Source organism: Bufo gargarizans, chromosome 7, assembly GCF_014858855.1.
Source record: "Bufo gargarizans isolate SCDJY-AF-19 chromosome 7, ASM1485885v1, whole genome shotgun sequence".
Taxonomy (NCBI): domain Eukaryota; kingdom Metazoa; phylum Chordata; class Amphibia; order Anura; family Bufonidae; genus Bufo; species Bufo gargarizans.
The window spans coordinates 7961109-7980933 of record NC_058086.1 but is presented as its reverse complement, the minus strand read 5'-3'; positions in this window follow the sequence as shown (position 1 = coordinate 7980933).

Here is a 19825-nt window from a genome sequence, read left to right as displayed (position 1 = left end):
CCCATCCTACTGGTCGTGAAGAGGGATGGGGACAGCGAGCAGGACAGTGTAGTGGCTCTTCTAGAAACAATTTTGAGGCCTGATTTCAGGGCATTATATAGTATTTCATCATCATACAGAATAGGAAGACAGCCCTTAATTATGGAGCTGATTTTATTAAACTCCTTACTATATGCCAGCGATAACGTTGGTACATTGTCCTGGTCACTGTTCCCATACCTCTCCAACCTCCTGGATGGGGTATCCCGTTTGCCTCGTGCTGCTATTTTGCCAAAAAGCATTTCTCCTCTATTTTTTCTCTGTGCAATAGCTCTGCCCCTCTCTAGCATCCAGGTGGGGTAATTTCTAGCTTTTAATCTGACATCTACCTTATTAAATTCCTCATCCAGAAGTGCAGGAAGACTGCAATTCCTGGCTGCTCGCGTGTATTCCCCCCACGGGGATCGCCCTGATGGTATGTAGGGGATGATGGCTCCTAGCATTCAGGATGGAATTCCCGGCCACCTCTTTTCTATATGTTCGGGTATGCACCACCTCACCTGGACAACCTCGGAGTGTCAGATCTAGGAAATTGATAGTGGTCTCACTAGAAGCACATGTGAAACGCAAATTGTAATTGTTCGCATTGAGGTACATCTGGAGGTCCGGGACGGCAGATACACCGCCCGCCCAAATCATGAGCAGGTCATCGATGTATCTGCCGTACCAGACCAATCCATTCCCAAAAGGGTTGTCTAAACTATATATTAATTTTTCCTCCCAATATGCCATGGTTAGATTCGCTAACGAGGGCGAGAATTTCGCCCCCATTGACACCCCGCGTGTCTGTAAGTAGTGCAAACCATCGAACATAAAGTAATTGTGAATAAGCAAAAAAGCTGTGACCTCACACACATAGTCAATGTAGTTGGGGCCACATCCCGTGTACCTGTGGAGATGGTACTCCATGGCCATCAGGGCGACCCCGTGGGGGATGGAGGGATACAGAGCTATAACGTCAGCCGTGATCCATATATAGTTGGCTTCCCATTTTAGGCTGTACATGGCTCTCAACACGTCTGCTGTATCCTTGAGGAAACCCGGCGTGCACCTGACAAGCGGCTGGAGGATGTTGTCCAGCCAACTGCCCAGGCGCTCCGTCAGGGATCCCAGGCCAGACACTATGGGGCGAAGAGGGGGGGGGGTGGACACCCTTATGGATCTTCGGCAGAGTATGCATAATTGGAGTCACGGGCGCATCCACACACAGGTACCTATATTCTGTTTCTGTAAAAATACCCATGTCTCTTCCCTTTTGTATTAGAGACATATACTCAATCATGTATTCACTGAGTGGGTTGCTAGTTAGTACCCTGTATGTGGATGCGTCCGTTAACATGTCCCGCATCTGACCGCCATATATATCCTTGTCCATGATGACCACCGCCCCCCCCCTTATCCGCCATCTTGATAACTATTTCACTACATTGTTGCAGTTCCATGAGGGCCTGAAAATGGGATTGGCCTAAATTGTCTGGACATCTGGTGACCTTAGTTTCCTTTTGAAGTCTTTCCAACTCCTTTTCCAATGTTCCCTGAAAAATGTCCATACTACTTGTGCGCGACATTACAGGATAAAATTTAGTGTTGCGAGTCTGTAATCTCATGACAGGTTTGGCTGACTCCACGATTCCCTGTTCCTCCCGAAGACCCGCAAGACTGCATAGCGACAGCTGTTCTTTGAACATTAAATCCTTATAGGAGTTTTCCTCATATGTCTCCGTCAGTACTGGCGGGTGTTCAGGAGGGGCAGGGATATCATGGAAGTGCCGAGATACCGTAATGTTGCGCACCAATTTGTTAATGTCCAACATTGTGGAGAACATATCAAAATGCGCAGATGGTGCAAAATTAAGGCCAAGTGACAACACATATTCCTGATCTTTGCTTAGTTTCATACTAGACAGGTTTACAACATTTAGATGATCAGAGCTTACTTTTGTCTGGTCTGAAGCCGAGTGGATCTTGGATGCGGTAGTCTGGTGTCTCCGTCCGGCTCTCCTTCTGCGTTTTTTGGTGTATTCACCATTTCCCTTTTATCTCTTTCATTTTTGGATTTTTTATAATATGACGCTGTATTAGCCCTCTCTTCTGGTGAGGCCAGTGGAACGGAAGCACCAGACTCCGGATCAAAGGTCCCGGCTACATTGGAATAGTCCGACACCTCCGTGTCTGAAGAGAAACTAACTCTTGATACTCTTTTGTGTGGCTTGGACTTCTTGCGGTTTTTTTAAATAGATTTCGGCGTAGAGTATAGGTTCTGGTGGCCACCCGACGGCTTAGGGAGGGTGGGCAGGGACTGGTGGGCCCCCCCTCCCCCCTGTTCCCCCCCCCTTTAGAACGTTCTTCCTCTTATGCCTGGGCATGCAGGGGTTAATGTAGGGTTCCGGTTAGGAGAGTGGGCGGTCAGCCGGGAGGGCATATATGCCACTGTCCCGCCTTCCCTCTTCCTCTTTGAGCGGAAGCGCTTTGTGGTGTGGGTGCTGCGCTCTGTCCGCATGAAGATGGCCGCCTCAGATGCCCCTCTGCGGGATGCTTTGAGGGCGAGATTGGCGGAGGGAGGTGAGGGATGGCTGCGCTAATTTTTGAGCAGCCTCGGCCCCCCTCTATCTTCCTCCTCCCCTGGCTTGGCGTGTCCCCCTGCGGAGGTAATACCCGGCGATCCCGATACTGCGGTGGGGGGCCGGTGGTCTGCTCGGCACATCCGCCCCCCCGCTAGGTTCGGGTACAGTCCCCCCCCTTCAATTCCACTTACCCTGACTGCCCCGGCCGGCGCTGCTGTCTCTCATGCTGGCCGGCAGGTCCCCTGTGCTGCCGAGTCGGCGGTAGCTCCGCCCCTTCCGGTTTCCTCTCCTCACATGTCCCGTCCGGCTGCCGCTCGTGTAACTGCAGCTTGGAGCGGTGGAATAGTCATGGGGGGTCAGGCCAGCAGCTCCTCCTCTCAGAGTCTCCCTCTCACCCCTCCAGCTTCCCAGTCCTTGCCCCCCCATGCTCCCCAAGGGCAGCAGCAGTTAGATGGGGCTCTGCCACCAGCTGCAGTTGTGGAGGCGGCCGCCCCTCTGTCTAATAGTGGCAATGGGGTGCGGGGGGACCCCCTTTCTGCCCCTGCGGTTCCTGCTTACCCGCTGCCGCCTCCCCTTTCCCTTCCCCAGGGGTCACGCCAGCGCAGGGTGCGATCCAGCTCGTCGTCCTCCTCCCCGGAGAGCAGGAGACGCGTCCAGCGAGGTTCCCGCAGGCGTCACTCCCGCCGCAGGTCTGACGGCTCGGCGCGGAGTAGGCGCTCCAGATCCTCCAGATGGCGTTCGCCGTCCTCCTCTGAAGGGTCGATGGCTGCGTCGGGGGAGTCTGGTCGAGTGAGTCGTTCGCGTCGCGCTGGGCGGTCGCGTCCTCGGTCATCCAGGGTCCGTGGCCTGGCTTCTACGGCGTCTGTGCAGCCTGAGGTTCCGATGCCTGCTGCTCCGGTGATTCCTGTCTCTTCTTCCGGTGAGTACCATTCTGTGGGTGAGTTGGGGGCGGGTGCGGGGGAAACGGGCACGGCTGAGCTATTGAAGTTGTTGTTAGATCGGTTGCAGCCGCCTGCCCAGGTTCAGGGAACCCCTCCTCCTAGCGTTAGACAGGCGCCCGTGCTGGCGGGAGTTCACAAGGATTCATGTTATTGCGGGGTTAGCCTCCTTGGTTCCCACCTGGAGGAAGCGGTTAGGGAAAAGGTGTGGGCTAACCAGTATGTGGATGTTTGGTCCCTCATATCGGTTGACCAACACACAGTGGATAAGGAGAGGCGTTTTTCGGATAGGCCTTCTGAGCGTAGACCCCGGGTGGCCAAGACCATGAACAATTGGTTGCAGGCTTTTTCCGTTTTGGGTTGTGTTATGGGGCAACGCCATCCTGAGAGATGTTCCGAGATGTTCGTTTATCAGGATATTATTTATAGTGCTTATAAATCGCACGGGGGCAGCGCCTGGTGGCGGTATGATGAGGAGTTTCGGCGGCGGTTGGCGTTACACCCGGAGATGGGGTGGGGGGTTAAGGCGACGGATGTGTGGTTGAGGTTAATGGTTGCGCAGAGGCCCCCCCCCTTTCCAGCGGCGGCCGCTGGTTCAGGGGGATCACCTTCCCATGGATCGGTGGCCGTCCGCCGCCCCGGGTCCTGCTGGTTATTTAACGAAGGAAGCTGTAGGTTCGCCGGGCTATGTAGATTCAAGCATGAGTGCTCCGCCTGCGGAGGCCCTCATCCCGCTAATAAATGTACCCGCCCCGCAGTCAGGTCAGCTAAACAGTGTGAGCAAGGGGGTTTTAAGGACCCCGGTGAGCGTGGCAGAGATGGGCCCCTGGTTAGACAGGTACCCCAATAAACAGGCTTCGGCGCAACTCCGTTTTGGTTTTTCCTTCGGGTTTTTTAGTCCCTTTTGTTCTTAATCGTTCTCCGGTTTTTTCGGATAACTTGAAGTCGGCTCGGGAGCTGCCGGATGTTCTTAGGGACAAGGTCCTTAAGGAGGTTTCATTGGGTAGGATTAAGGGTCCTTTTGATGTGTTGCCATTCCCTAATTTGCGAGTATCTCCGCTGGGCGTTGTCCCTAAGAAGGAACCGGGTAAGTTCAGGTTGATTCATCATCTTTCTCACCCGAAGGGTTCGTCAGTTAATGATGCCATTAGTCCGGAGGACGCCTCGGTGTCTTATGTCTCTTTTGACCGTGCGGTTGCGTTGGTCAGGGAGGCGGGACCTGGGGCCCTCCTGGCTAAGTCGGATATTGAATCAGCTTTCCGTCTGCTTCCGGTTCACCCTGATTGTTTTCATTTACTTGGTTGCTGTGTAGACGGTAAGTTTTACTATGACACCTGTCTCCCTATGGGTTGTTCCATTTCATGTCATTATTTCGAGTTGTTTGGTTCCTTTCTGGAATGGGTCATCCGTTATGAGTCGGGCTCTACGTCTGTTTTGCACTATTTGGATGACTTTCTTTTTGTTTCTCCAGGGTCTGGTGATGGTTGCTTGTTATTGCTGAATCTGTTTTTGGAGAGGATGGCGCAGTTTGGGGTTCCGATTTCCGTGGAGAAAACAGAGGGCCCGGTCACGTGTTTATCGTTTCTGGGTATTGAGATTGACACGGTTGATATGGTTTTTCGATTACCGGGTGATAAGCTTCAGAAGCTTTTGGATTTAATTGATGGGTTTTTGGCAGTTAAGAAGGTTACACTCCTGCAGATGCAGTCTCTTTTGGGTCTCTTGTGCTTTGCTTGTAGGGTGATGCCCATGGGCCGTGTTTTTGCCCGCCGTTTATCTTTAGCCACCAGGGGTGTCCAGTCCCCCCGTCATCGCATCCGTATCACTGCGTCACTGAAGGAGGACTTGAGGGTCTGGAAGGCTTTTCTACGTTCTTTCAATGGTCATACCTGTTACATGTCTGTGGTTACCCCTAACTCTGAACTGTCCCTGTTTTCGGATGCTTCCGGGTCCTGCGGCTTTGGTACGATTTTGGGGGTGGAATGGTGTGCCGGTGAGTGGCCTGACGCATGGCGAGTGGATGGTTTGTGCAAGAACCTTACGTTATTGGAGTTGTTCCCGATTGTGGTGGCAGTGGAGTTGTGGAGGGACCGGTTGTCCAATACGCATGTTTCTTTTTGGACGGACAATTTGAGTGTGGTTTATGCTGTCAATACTTTGTCTTCCTCTTCCCTCCCGGTCCTGGCGTTGCTCCGGCATCTCGTACTTCGGTGCCTTGAGTGTAATATCTATTTTAGGGCTCGTCATGTTCCTGGTGTTGACAATAAAATTGCTGATGCTCTTTCCCGTTTTCGTTGGCAGGATTTCAGGTCTTTTCTTCCGGGAGCGGATTTGGAGGGCAGGGAATGCCCGTCGTACCTGTGGGACCTGGTGGACAGGAGCTGATGTCGCTGGTTCGATCGTCTGTTTCCCCGGCTACTTGGCAGGCGCATGGTAAGGCGTGGGCTGAGTGGTGGGGGATGGTGAATGACAGGGACGTGGTCTCCCGGGATGACCTGCGGTTGGAGGTCACGATTGATTGGTTATTGCGCTTGCGGGCTACGCGAGTTTCGGCAGCGGTGGCGCAGCGGCGACTGGCGGGTGTCGCCTTTCATTTCAAGTTGCGCGGGTGGGTAGATGTCACTAAGCAGTTCGTCATCCGTCAGGCCATGAGGGGCTGGAGAAAGGAGTTCGTCTCTCGGGAAAGCCGGAGACCGATCTCTTTTAACTTGCTGGGTAGGCTACTGTCCGGGCTCCCCGAAGTTTGCACGTCGCCTTTTGAGGTGGCATTGTTTTCTTGTAGTTTTAGCATAGCCTTCTTTGCGGCCCTGAGGTTGGGTGAATTAGTTGCCCCATCGGGTGGAAAGCCAGGGGGTCTTTCTTATCAGGACGTAGTGTTAGGTGGTGATTCTGTGAGGATTCGGGTCCGGCGGTCTAAGACGGACCAGTTTGGCAGGGGTGCCTGGATTCCGCTATATCCGGTATCTGGGATTTCTTGCCCTGTTGGGTTAGTGGGCAGCTATAGTTCAGTTCGCCCGGAGTGCTGTAATTTCTTTGCGCATGCGGACGGTTCTCCCTTGACCAAATTCCAGTTTACCCGAGTTTTGAGGTCTTGTTTGGAGTTGGTTGGGGTGAATCCCAGGGAGTTCGGTACTCATTCATTCCGTATTGGGGCGGCTACGGAAGCCGCTAGGGCTGGTCTACCTGAGTCGGAGGTTATGAGAATTGGCAGGTGGAAGTCTGCCTGTTTTGCTAGGTATATTAGACCGGACCTGCTGATATAAAAAAAAAAAAAAAAAAAAAAAGTGACGTGATAGGGGGGAGTGTTATATTTTGTTTCTGTGCATTTTACTTGTCTGTGTTGGTCCATTTGATGGTTGTTTACAGGTCTTGTGGTTTTTGTGTGGGGTTTGCTTGGTGCTAACTCTTTTTTCTTGCAGGTCCTGGGCGTCCGGCCGTTTGGATCGTGGGCCATTCATATGTTTTCTGGGCGGCGCAGAGAGCTGATTGCCGACCTGGGGGGAGGTCCCTCGGCTTCCGGGAGGTGGATGTGGCCTGGAGAGGAATCCGGGGTTTGCGATGGGCTCAGCTCCTGTCTCAAGTGGTCGAGATCGGTTCGCAGGCCAGTGGCCCGGTTATTTTAGTTCTACATGCTGGGGGGAACGATATGGGTTCTGTTCCCCTGGTGGAATTGTTGGCCCTCATCAGGTCCGATTTGGAGCGTTTTCCATAGTTTTTTCGTGAGGTGGTCCTGGTCTGGTCTGAGGTTGTTCCTCGGGTGGTATGGCAGGGTGGGGAGGCAGTCGAGAGGTGTAGAAGGACGATTAATGCCCGTATTTCCCGCTTCGTCAGGTCCCGGGGTGGTGTGGTTGTCAGACACAGACAGCTCGAGGGCGATAACCGCTCATTAATGAGGCCCGATGGGGTTCACCTGAATGAGATAGGTTTGGATATCTTCCTTTCAGGTATCCAAGATGGGGTGGAGCAGGCCATGTTTTTGTTGGGTGGTGGTCGGAGCCCCGTTTGAGGGCGGTGCTCCTCCTTGGCGGCTAGTTATTGCAGCGTAAAGGTGTTGGAGGAGAAATGGGCGAATCCGCCCGCTGGGAGACCAGCGGCTGGCGGAGAGCACGGTTCAAGGTTATAGTTGCCGTTTGAATAAAGCTGTGGCCGATTACCACCCAACAAAATAAAAGGTTAAAAGTTGAACGGTGTCAGTGTCGTTATTGAAGGGGTTAGTTGGGGTGGTATGCGGGGCTAGAGGAAGGTTTGGAGTTCCCCTTCCCATTCCTTATGGTGCCAACAGTCTGGTGGCCACCCGACGGCTTAGGGAGGGTGGGCAGGGACTGGTGGGCCCCCCCTCCCCCCTGTTCCCCCCCCCTTTAGAACGTTCTTCCTCTTATGCCTGGGCATGCAGGGGTTAATGTAGGGTTCCGGTTAGGAGAGTGGGCGGTCAGCCGGGAGGGCATATATGCCACTGTCCCGCCTTCCCTCTTCCTCTTTGAGCGGAAGCGCTTTGTCCCTCCCTCCCTCCCCTGTGAGTTGATGGTTTGGTTTTTGGTTCGGATGGTGTGCTCAGAAGTATTTCTGGGGAACGGCTATTGAGGCGGAGTGCCTCTTTGGAATGTTTAAGTCACAGCTGGCGGCTAGTTATTGCAGCGTAAAGGTGTTGGAGGAGAAATGGGCGAATCCGCCCGCTGGGAGACCAGCGGCTGGCGGAGAGCACGGTTCAAGGTTATAGTTGCCGTTTGAATAAAGCTGTGGCCGATTACCACCCAACAAAATAAAAGGTTAAAAGTTGAACGGTGTCAGTGTCGTTATTGAAGGGGTTAGTTGGGGTGGTATGCGGGGCTAGAGGAAGGTTTGGAGTTCCCCTTCCCATTCCTTATGGTGCCAACAGTCTCCCGTCTTCCCCATTCATAAACTTGATTGGTCGTGTAATCATGAAGGTCTCGCTGGTATTTAGAATGTTTGTATTCCATTATAGTGTCCTCCAGCTTATTAATTAAGGCCTTGATATCCTCCTCCATGGATAAGAACTCCGTGTTGCTGTTAAACTTTGTAAGCTTGTCTTTGTATGATTGAATATCCTGTTGTAGGCCAGTCAGCTTCTCATTTTCTGAATCCACAATGAGCTTCATTAGCTTCAGAGAGCACTCTGACAAAATATCATTCCATTTGCAAACAAAGTCCTCTGAAAAAACTGTGGTGGGTATTTTTTTAATTCTTAACCCACGCGGGATCATGTTCTTTTCCATGTATTTTGTAAGCGTGGTACAGTCCCACCAGACCCGAGTCTCCTGATTTAGCAGACATTCCAGGTTATTCATTAGACCTTTTAAATCCAGGTCCCTGGTGCCAATCATATCCTCCGCTGAGAAGACTGAGTCTGCTTTTGACTGTCGGTCTTGTAAGGTGTGAAAAGCCATGTTGGGCAGGTGCATCTGTGTAACTTTCTGTGGCAGTCCGCAAAAATAACTCGTCCAATGAAGCAGTATAAATATTGTTGATAATAATGATTTTTCGGGAACTGGGGGCGTTGCACGAAAACACCACTTTGGAAACAGAGAGAGACAATTTTTATCCAGCTCACCTCCCAGTGTTGTATGATCCCGATTCCGAAACCCTAGGGGAGTGACCCCGTCGCAGGCTGCAGGTAATTTTGAAGAAAGGTCTCAGATTCAAGTTGGATCCATATTAAAAACCGCTTCTTTATTAGGACATCATGCAGACATGACAGACTGCCACATAGTACAACAGATTGGCGTTGACGCGTTTCGGGTACTGGGACCCTTAGTCGTAACGTTGTTGCACAGTGAGACACCCCAATATAAAGGAAAAAGATGACCATTCCCCCAAACAATCCATGGGAGGCGGCATTGATCCTATTGGTCGTCTCACTGTGCATCACACCCTAGTTGACACCCACTCATTACCGAGTTGATGCATTACAGACTGTGCTGGGACTTAACGGAAAGTTAACCCTTAGGGACTCTGTGTTTCTTCCTTCTCCCCTTCCCCCCTCACTCCCCGTCTTTTGTCTGTCCATCATTATTGGTTTTCTCCTGCATAATAAGAATACAAAGCGTGGTACTAGCTTCCTAAGCAGAAAAATACTGTTATAAGGGTGAAGGCTGTCTTGGTTATGTACAATATATGTTTTTATATGTTGCAAGAGTTGGTGTGTTCACACTGCGTTTCTTTGGACTTTTGGTTGTTTCCTTTTCTAGTGAATGTTCACGGGAATTGGATCAGAGTCCCTAAGGGTTAACTTTCCGTTAAGTCCCAGCACAGTCTGTAATGCATCAACTCGGTAATGAGTGGGTGTCAACTAGGGTGTGATGCACAGTGAGACGACCAATAGGATCAATGCCGCCTCCCATGGATTGTTTGGGGGAATGGTCATCTTTTTCCTTTATATTGGGGTGTCTCACTGTGCAACAACGTTACGACTAAGGGTCCCAGTACCCGAAACGCGTCAACGCCAATCTGTTGTACTATGTGGCAGTCTGTCATGTCTGCATGATGTCCTAATAAAGAAGCGGTTTTTAATATGGATCCAACTTGAATCTGAGACCTTTCTTCAAAATTACCTGCAGCCTGCGACGGGGTCACTCCCCTAGGGTTTCGGAATCGGGATCATACAACACTGGGAGGTGAGCTGGATAAAAATTGTCTCTCTCTGCGTTCCAAATCTCTCTGGTCTTCAGTCGGCGCAGGCGCGAGATTTGGAACGCAGACAGGGCCATCCTTAGGAGGAGAGCGCTCGCTGGCCCTGTCAATCAATAGGAGGAGGGGGTGTTTTTTTGAAAGGAGGGTGCGGCGGCTACCAGCAAGTGACCGCCCTACTTGCTGCTAGCCAGGTAATTAACATATTATAAAAGTGCAGTTTTTAAAGAAGCAAAACCACAGAAAAATGCAAGAGCACTATATATTGAATAATCGCACTATAAGGATTTTAATTAGCCCAAAAATGAAAAATGACTTTTGGGGGGTGACAGAAGCCCTTTAAATAAATTTAACTTTTAAATTATATTCTTATTTATTGAGTTGCACCTGTATATCAGAGAAAAAAACAAGCAATAAGGAGGGAAAAAACTGCCTGTAGAGCTGAGAAACGGGATTGTGTGGAGGATCTGGAGAAGGGTACAAAAACATTTCTACTACACTCAAAGTTCCCAAGAGCACAGTAGCCTCCATAATTCTTAAAGGGAGTCTGCCACAAATCAGCATCATTTATAATTGAATGGCATTGTAGCTCTCCTATGGTCTATTACAAGTATACCTTTATGAACTATTCAATCCTGTATTTTGGGGCTTAATTAGGTGCTGGAGCCCTCCTGTGCCCATCAGAACGGAGCCCTGTTCCTCCCCTCCTCCTCGCTGCCTTAGTGATGTTATCATGAGTCTGCTGGAAATCTCTCAGGCGCCTCCCCTTTATGAGCGCGCCTGTGCTGGGCCTGCTGCAGGCAGCCGCTTCAACAACTGAACTCTGTGCATGCGCCAGCAGGATTCAGTTTAGTTATTGAAGCCAATGCCCAAAGCAGTTAACAGATGGCGCCAGGGGCGGACTGGGAACTTAAAGTGGCACTGGAAAAAAAACTAAAAGTGGCCCTGTTTTTGTAGTTGGGTCAAAATTGATGGAAGGAAGGGCCAGCAATACCATATTGTGGCTCATTATACCACCCTAACAGAGCTAAATACCCCTGTCCATCACAAAATACTGTCAGCAGCACAAAATATATCCCCAAAAACTTCCACTGGCTGAGGAGGGTTCAGGCGGCCCACTGGGATGGCGCCTGGATGGCGCAGCCACACACATAACAGAGATGTGTGCCTGTGCAAGATTTCCAGCGTACTTTTGATGATGTTACTGAGGCATAGAGGTGGATAGGGCGAGCAGGGCTCTGTTCCGATGGGTTCCAGCATGGAAATTTGTGTGGATCTTATGTGCGTTCACCTGCACCCGTATGCAGGTGGCCTGCGGGCTCATGCACATGAATGTAAGGGCTCCGTGCCCATTCTGTGGACTGCAAATAGTGGTCCGTGATGCACGGCACTGGCTGTATGCACTCCATTCTGTAGCTGCGGATGTATTGACTTAAATTAGTCTGCGATCCGCAATATACAGAAAAAGATAGGACATGTCTTATCTTTTGCGGTGCGGAGGTATGGACATACATTTGTGTATGTGAGTCCAGTATAGGAGTGGCACATAGAAGAGGTACAGTGGAAAGCTTTATACCTCTTCTATGTTTTGGACCCGCTTTCAATTTTGATTTCCAAATACTAAGGCAAAGAAGGCACACTTTCTAATGTGATTGCACCTAGACCTTGAAAAAGTGCTAACGTTTGATAGGTAATGGGGGTCATTTATTAAAAACCAGCATTTCACATGTAAAAACCCTACTGTCGGAAGATACAACCAATTTATTGAGAAACGTACGCCACTTGATAAATTTGTCTCATGTTTTGCTGTCTTTGCTCCAGAACAGAAATCTGCTCCTGCCTGGAGTTGCAGTAGATTTCTGGTGTAATTTACGTTGGGCATTTTCGAAACAAATAGGTAATGTTGACCGAACTTGTGTTTTCAAGTTCTGCGTACAAGGTTCGGGTTATCTAAGAATTCCGTTATGGATTCCGCTACCACGGACCATAAGTTATAGTCCGTGGTAGCGGAATCCATAACGGAATTCTTAGATAACCAAACCTTGTACACCAAACTTGAAAACTCAAGTTCGCTCTTCCCTACAAATCTGGGCATGCTGCAGTATTCAGTTTGCCTTGAATCCAAAGCAAATTTTATTTTTTTATTTTTTACTCGGGGATTGAATGGGGTTTGTAAAATCCCATTCGATGGCAAACATTTGTTATGCGCTTTTCTCACAGGGAGTCAAAGTGCAGGAATAGTTGTGTGGAGCCTCTCCCTGGGAAGTCACTGGCATATAGCCGCTCAACCCCAACACACAGCGCACACTAGGGTCAATTTTGTAGGAAGATAATTTGCCTATTTTACTATCTTGGCCTGTACTTTGTTGCAGAATTTAAATGCAGCATCCACAGCTGAAATTATTCAGAACTAGGGTTGTTTCGTTACCAAAATTTTGATTCGGTTTCGATACCATAAAAAAGTATTGCGATACTAGATACCATTCGATACTACGCGGAAAAAATAAAACACCCAAAAAGCTGCGCGCATTCCGCATTTTATGGAACGTCCCTAATCGAACAATCCAATCCTATTTTTTGGGGGAACGTGACTAAAAAATGGCAAATCGCATGTTTTTTATTTATTTATTTTTTCTGTTACGGCATTCACCGCATAGGATATTTTTTTTTGTATTTTAACAGTTCGTACTTTTTTGGGTGTGGAAATTTGTACTGTTTATTTATTGTTTATATATTTTATATGTAAAATTGGGAAAGGGGGTGATTTAATCTTAATATTTTAGGGTTTGTTTTTTTTTTCCTTTTTTTTTTTAAACTTTTTATTTAATAACTATTTCCCCCCTTAGGGGCTAGAACCTGGGATCTTTTCATCCCTTGTCCTATTCACCCTGATAGAGATCTATTAGGATAAATAGGACTTTACACTCTCCCTGCTATCCTGTGCATAGTACATACAGCAGTAGGGAGATTACCATGGCAGCCAGGGCTTCAGTAGCGTCCTGGCTGCCATGGTAACTGATCGGAGCCCCAGGATTACACTGCTGGGGCTCCGATCAGAAGCTGCCACTGCACCACCAATGAGGAGGAGGGGACCCTGTGGCCACTGCCACCAATGACTTTAATACTAGAGGGGGGTTGGGGGGCGCACTGCGCCACTGTAATGCCGCCGACGCGACGGCCTTTCCTTCTCTGCCGCGCTCCTTGCGTTCCACCGTGGAACGCGGAAGACGCGCGGGGGCTCCAGGTTGTGACGCGGCGGCTGCGTTCCACGGTGGAACGCGGAAGTCGTCCGGGCCAATCAGAAGGTCCTATGACACTTCCTGGTGCTATTTAAAGGGGCTGGTGAGGCGGCATGGCGTGCTGTGATTGTAGTCGGTACGCCTGCTGCCTCACCACCTGTGTTTGGGACACCAAGAGATCTACGCTTGCAAGTCTCCCGCACTGTCATCTGGGAGACGGATCCGCACCGCAACCGGACCCGCTCCAGCTACCCTGCTGACATCTGCGAGACGGATCCGCACCGCAACTGGAACCACGCCAGTAACCCCACTGCCAGCTGGAAGACGGATCCGCTTAGGAACCGGACCCTTCTCATCTCCTCACTAACATCAAGAAGACGGATCCGCTCTGCCCTGAAACTACAGTCTCCAAGGAAGTCTTCACCATCGCATAGCCGCTGCCAATCGCAAGTACCCTCTCTGTGAGAGAGCACCTCTCCTTACTTTCATACAGGCTGAGATAACTGTGTAGGTCCCCTGTTGAGTGGCCTCTGTTAACCCCGCGGCAGCTACCACACTCTTGTATGCTAAACCCCTGCCCGCAGTCTATGAAGCAATAGTACTGCGCCGACCAGAGTTGTTTTCTCCTGATCACGTGATGGTAGAATCTCAAACTCACCGTTGAGGTTGTGAGTGACGCCTGAGATTCATATCTGATTGATCCTAATAAATCCGCAGTTGAGATCCACTGTTGAAAAATTGTAGGCGTGACAGCCACCAATGTTTTTAGTACTGGGGGAAGGGGGGGCACCAATGAAGATATGTAACCTTTTAATATAAATACAGGAGGCGGGTGCCGGCGGCATAATCACATAGCCGGCACCCGACCTCTATGGCAGGGCGCTGCGATCTGCGGCAGTTAACCCCTCAGGTGCCACATCTGAGGAGTTAACTGCCCCGGATTGGAGCGCCCTGTCATAGAGGTCGGGTGCCGGCTATGTAATTCTGCCGCCGGCACCCGCTGCTTATATTTGTGTTAAAGGGGTTATCCCATCACAATGATCACTGTTAAATTTGTTAATGATTTGACAGTGATCATTTTTGTAAATACATTTAATTACCCAATTCCCACCCTTTTTGAGAAAATAAGTCCCCTCTTACCTGATCGTTGTCTTTCGTCTCCAATGGTTACGGCCACCTCTCCTGTCGAATCCCGCCGGGCCGCGCTTGCGCAGAAGACTGAAGATTTTCTCCCGACCGGGCAATGTCCTGAACGTGCATGCCGCCGCGCATGTGCCATGATGACTTCTTCCTGGCCAGTATAGTACAGAGCCGTGAACGCGCACGCCGGCTCTGTACTATACAGGCCAGGAATAAGTCACCATGGTGCATGCGGGGCTGCGTGCACGTTCAGGACATTGCACGGCCCAGCCGGGAGAAAATCTTTAGTCTTCTGCGCAAGCGCGGCCTGGCTAGGAGAAGACGTCAATCAAACCCAGCCGAATCCAGGAAGTAAACGTCGTGCTTAACGAAGGTAAGTATGAAAAGTAAAGATAGTAATACCCCTTTAATGGGTGAGTTATCATCATTGTGGCGCAGTGGCCACAGCCCCTCCCCTCCTCCATCCCTCTCTCTTCTTTTTGGCAGCAGCAGCACAGGGGGAGGGAGAGACTGCTTCTCCCCTGTGCTGAGGAGAACATGGCACACGCTGAGAGCAGCGTGCACCATGTTCTCTGACACTAGGCTGCGCAGTAGCATCAATCCCGGTATCAAATTGATACAGGTACAAAAGTATCGATTGGGTATCGATAATTCGATACCCGCTATAACCCTATTCAGAACAAATACTCATATACACGAAGGCACTGCACGGTCAATTCTAAATGAAAACATGAACAAAATATCAATTTTTAAACAAAAAAATCAAGGAAAAAGTAATAGGCTGTTCAGAAAATAGCAGCGTTTGCATTTTCAGTTACAAACTGGAATATTTCCCCTATAAACTGAAATTTGTTTACAGATTTAATGTTTCTGTTGATCACTGGACTAATATTTAGTTGTATAGCCTTTATTTCTGATAACTGCTTTACATCTGTGTGGTATGGAGTCAACTACCATCTGACACCTGTGAACAGATATCCCAGCCCAAGCTGACTGGACCCCATTCCACACTTCTCCTGCATTCTTGGGTTTGGCATCAAAAGCAGCATCTTTTAGGTCACGCCACAGATTCTCAATCGGATTAAGGTCTGGGGATTGGGCTAGCCACTTCATAACATCAATCTTTTTGGTCTGGAACCAGGATGTTGCCCTCTTGTTGGTGTGTTTGGGCTTGTCGTCCTGCTGAAACACCCATTCCAAGGCCATTTTCTTCAGCATAAGGCAACATGACCTCTTCCAGTATTTTATATATTCAAACTGGTCCATGGTGCCTGGTATGTGATAAATGGATCCAACTCCAGAGGATGAGAAACATCCCCAAACCATTCTGGTTGCACCTCCATGTTTTACAATCTAGTGTACTGTGGCTTGAATTCAATGTTTATGGGTCGTCTCACAAACGGTGGCCTCTAAACCCAATAAGAACAATCTTGCTCTCCTCTGTCCATAGAATGGCGCACCACTTCTCTTTAGGCCGGTCAATGTGTTCTTTGGCAAAATTGGAACCTTTTCAACACGTCTTTTTCTCAGAAATGGTGCTTTACGAGGGCTTCTATTAAATAGTTTGGCTTCGCGTAGGCGTCTTCTGATTGTTGCAGTGCTCACAGGTAGGTGAAGATCTTTGAGTTCCCTGGATCTTATTATATTCTTGTTATTCTATGATCACACAGATGGTAGTATTTCTTTTCCTACCACATGTATTAGGTTTTGATTGCCATTTTAAAGCATTGGAAATCATTTTAGCTGAGTAGCCAATTATTTTCTGCACGTCTTTATATATCTTCTCCTCCAATCAACTTCTTGATCACAGTTCTTCTTTGGTACAATGCCTGGAAAGACCCATTTTACTTACTGAGCAAGGGCTAAAACCAGCAGGTACAACATTTTCTGCTTCCCCTCCTTCTTTAAATAAGGGTCATACTTGACACCTGTTTCTTCAGAGAATGAATGATCTCACTAATTCAACTCCACACTATTAATTTGAACACCCCCTTTCATTAAATGAGTCAGTTGAACTCTGCAGCGTGCATGTCATGACTGTTGATTCTGTTGGACATTACCTATTACTCGGCTATACCTAGTCATGCATTTCCCCCCCATGTTATATTATCTTTTCTGCCAAAAACAGTAATTAAACACATTAGTGATGTTTGACTGCTATTATTTTGCACATAATTGTATATAATATATAATCTGAATGGGGCTTGCAGAAATAAGTGTTCTTGCTGCAGAAACAACCCCATTCATATACAGTGGATATAAAAATGTCAGGTTTCTGTGCTGAAAAAAAAAAGAGACAAACATAAATCATTTCAGAACTTTTTCTACCTTTAATGTGACCTATAAACTGTACAACTCAATTGAAAAACAAACTGAAATCTTTCAGGTAGAGGGAAGAAAAAAATATAAAAATAAAATAATCTGGTTGTGTAACACCCCAGAGTTGTGTTACTTACATGCCTGTACCCCGCTACTATCTTCTAAGAGCCTGTATATTGTCATCTGATATGATTTTGCTCATGTCTTCACAAATGTGCATGTCAAATAATGTTAACCCCTTAATGCAGAATGCCGTACATGTACGGTGGGGGATGCATTCCGCCGTACATGCACGGCGGGATGATCAGGCAGGCATCGGAGTGGTGCGTGCCCGATCGCTGCAGGGGTCCGGCAGTCCCTGGTACCCGGGCCCCTGCTATATTCACCGGCATCGCTGTTTACAGCGATGTCAGCGGATTAACCCCTTCTATGCCGCGTTCCACACTGACCACAAAATAGAAGGGGTTTGTATCGGGTGAGGGATCACATCGAGTCCCTGAGCTGCTGTGGCGGGGACTCGATGCATGACAAGGCAGCCAGATGCCGTGCAGAGGCTGCCCAATGCCCTGCACGGCATCGGGACCTGCCTTCTACGGGAGCCGAGGAGATCCAGCCTCAGGCTGTAGGTATTACTATGTATTATAGAAGTAGAGAAATTGAAACTTGGAAATTTGTAAATTTTTCCCAATTTTTTGTAAATTTGGTATTTTTTTTATAAATAAAAATGAATTTATGAGACTTCCGGTTCCGGCGCTGGTATGTGAGGACACGGAGAAGCCCGCTCCTCGCTGTGCAGCTTCACATCAGCCCGCTACAAAGCCCCCGCTCCTGTTTTAAGGAGGGAGACATTGCCTGATCGCCGCTACAGACGTACATGGAGCGTTACCTGCTCCGAAGCGGGCACAAAATCGTCTCCTCAAGCCGACAATCTCAGGCCGCTGAGTGTGCGTCTCCCAAGATGGCACCGACTCCATCTCCTACCACTGCGACGAGGCAGTCAGACGGGAAGTAACCTATGGACGCGCTATGCTCCACACAGGTGGATATGTTTGAATCGGAGGGGGGCAAGGTGGACTTAAAGGAGTTGGCAATGGAGGTGGCAAAACAATTAGCCCCTGACCTTATAGCGTCATTATCCTCCACAGTGCAGGCAACGTTAAATAAGCTGCAAGAGGAAATCTTAGTGCATGACCACCGCTTTGAGGAGCTGGAGCAGAGGGTGGCGTGGATGGAGGAGGATGCTACGGATACCTCCACCAAATACAATGATCTGCTTAAACTTGCTAATCATTTAGCAGACAAAGTCGATGACCTGGAAAACAGATCCAGGAGAAGCAATCTGAGGCTGGTGGGTGTTCCTGAAACGGTGCAGCAACATGAATTACGCCATCTTTTTGACTCCGAACTCCCCCAGGCACTGGGTTTACCTGGGAAAAGGAGGGTAGAAAGAGCACATCGTATTGGCCCACAGAGGGACATCCAGAACACCTCAGCATCCCGCCAGCAGCAGAGGCCACGTCAAGCCATCTGCAAATATCTAGATTATTCTGATAAAGAAGAAATACTGAGAGCGTACAGACGACACAGAGAACCACTTGTCCTGAGAGGCAGCAAGGTGCTCCTATTTGCAGACTGCTCTGCTGAGGTTCAGCGCAAACGGAGGGCTTTTAGCAATATTTGCTCTGGACTGTATCAGAAGAAAATTAAATTCCAACTTATGTTCCCAGCTATTCTCAGGATTCAAGATGCAGATGGATCGACTCATCAATTTGCGGACCCTACAGAAGCAGAAGATTTTATTCAACATCTGAATGCTGCAGAGACAGAACCAAGTAGTCCCCGCCTGCATCCCAGGCCCCAGGGTAAATCACCCAGGCATCAGAAATGGAGTAGAATACCTGCTGGACTGTCTGCTAAAAGTCGAGCTTCTCCCAAGGAACACTGATCCTCGTGTCGGCATCTTCCTGCAAATGTCTGAGGAAGGACAGGTTTTTGTCATTGCTAACCTTCCTTTTTCCACAGGAGACGGCATTAAACACGGAGCTCTTTACTGGGATATGGGCTGCCAGTGAGGAGGGTTGATGGCTTACAGGGTATTGCCAGAAAAAAGGAAAGTCTATAACTTAGAGTAATATGCTACGTTGGATTTACGGGTTTACTTGTTATCCTGTTTTTAAGTTTGTTCTATGTGTTCATGGGATCCACACTCACAGTCTCATAGGCCGTCATATACTGGGCTTAACTGCTCAGGAGGACACTTTGCTGGGAGGTGGCCTCTTGTTACTTGTGGGCAAACAAGTACATGGCCCAAGATTTGGGCTGTTGATCAGGAGTGTGGCTCGACCTGCAGCGTGCTAATATGAGAATAGCTTCCTGGAATGTTAAGGGGCTGCGTTCCCCGAATAAACACATGAAAATACTGCGCCATCTGAAGCGCCTAAAGGTAGACATAGCGTTGCTGCAGGAGACCCATCTTCCTGAGGAAGATTTCCACAGGATGAAAAAGTTGTGGGTGGGAACTGTAATAGGCTCAGCCGCCATGGGGAGAAAAGCAGGAACCCTAATTCTGCTTGGAAGGCATGTTTCTTCCGAAATACACTCAGTGGAATCTGATGACGCAGGTAGACTGGTGCATATACACATTTCGGGCCCGTTTGGAAATTATAGTATATACAACATATATGCTCCTAACCAGGATCAAAAAGCTTTCTTAGATACAGTACAGCACAAGTTGCTTAGCGACTCACATCCATACAAAATAGTGGGTGGAGATTTTAATCTTGTAATGGACGTCCAAGAAGATAAGAAACCTGAAGGGCATAGAAAAACGGTAGACTTGTTGGCGGGATTTGCTGACTCGGCTACTCTTAAGGATTGCTGGAGAATACACCACCCCCAGGACAGGGAGTTCTCTCATTACTCGCATGCGCATGATAGTTGG